The sequence below is a fragment of the Balaenoptera ricei genome, chromosome 7, assembly GCF_028023285.1.
Source record: "Balaenoptera ricei isolate mBalRic1 chromosome 7, mBalRic1.hap2, whole genome shotgun sequence".
Classification (NCBI taxonomy): Eukaryota; Metazoa; Chordata; class Mammalia; order Artiodactyla; family Balaenopteridae; genus Balaenoptera; species Balaenoptera ricei.
Window position 1 is genome coordinate 92,369,858 of NC_082645.1, and position 795 is coordinate 92,370,652.

A 795-nucleotide genomic window follows, 5' to 3' on the forward strand; every position below is an offset into this window, starting at 1 on the left:
ACTGCCACTGATTCAATCTAGAATTATCCCTAGTCCATGTACACTGGCACATAGGTTCCCAGCATTGTGCTATGAGGAATTAGATAAGAGACTGACTCCTTCTCCAGGGACACTGTAAGACGGTAGGAAGATGGGACAGATACAGAGATAAGGGAACATCTAAGTGTTAAGTGGTGGATAATAAAATCTACATAGACACTTAGTAGTTATAATTTCCATTTACAAAGTGTTTGCTCTGTGCCGGGCACCATGCTAAGGATGTCATCAATCCTAACTACAACTCACAAGTGCACAGGTGTGGGGAGACGGTGTGTCCAGCCTCCGCTACCAGCCATAGGACTTTTGAGCATTGATGATCCTCTCTTTGTTTCCATTTCCTCATCTATGAAATAAGAATCATCACAGAGTGCTTGCTTCAGCAGCACATATACTAAAATTGGAACAATACGGAGGAGATTAGCATGGCCCCTGCGCAAGGATGACACGCAAATTCGTGAAGTGTTCCATGTTTTTTCCTTGTATGTACTCAGTGAATTTTTGCATTTTTAACAAACTAAAAAGTCAAGTAATCTTTGAGATGCTGTTTTATTTTCACTCCAGTATATTAGCCTTTTCCATATGTCTATAAATTCAAAGATTCAGTATTAAATTAAAAATCTTTTTTTATTCAAAAAAAAAAGAATCATCATGGAAAAACTTACCTGATAGAGTTGATATTAAATGAGAAAATGTAAGTATCATGCTTGAAACAGTGCCTGATGTGGAGTCAATGGTCTATGAAGATTAGGTTTTATG

At 37.7% G+C, this 795-nt stretch overlaps 1 non-coding gene across 1 annotated transcript; it reads left to right on the forward strand.

Annotated features, from left to right (window-relative positions):
• The first annotated feature begins 406 nt into the window (after positions 1-406).
• On the forward strand, positions 407-513 carry LOC132369424 (U6 spliceosomal RNA). The gene has a single exon (XR_009504399.1). It is a non-coding gene; the product is annotated as a U6 spliceosomal RNA (small nuclear RNA).
• Positions 514-795: the final 282 nt, after the last annotated feature.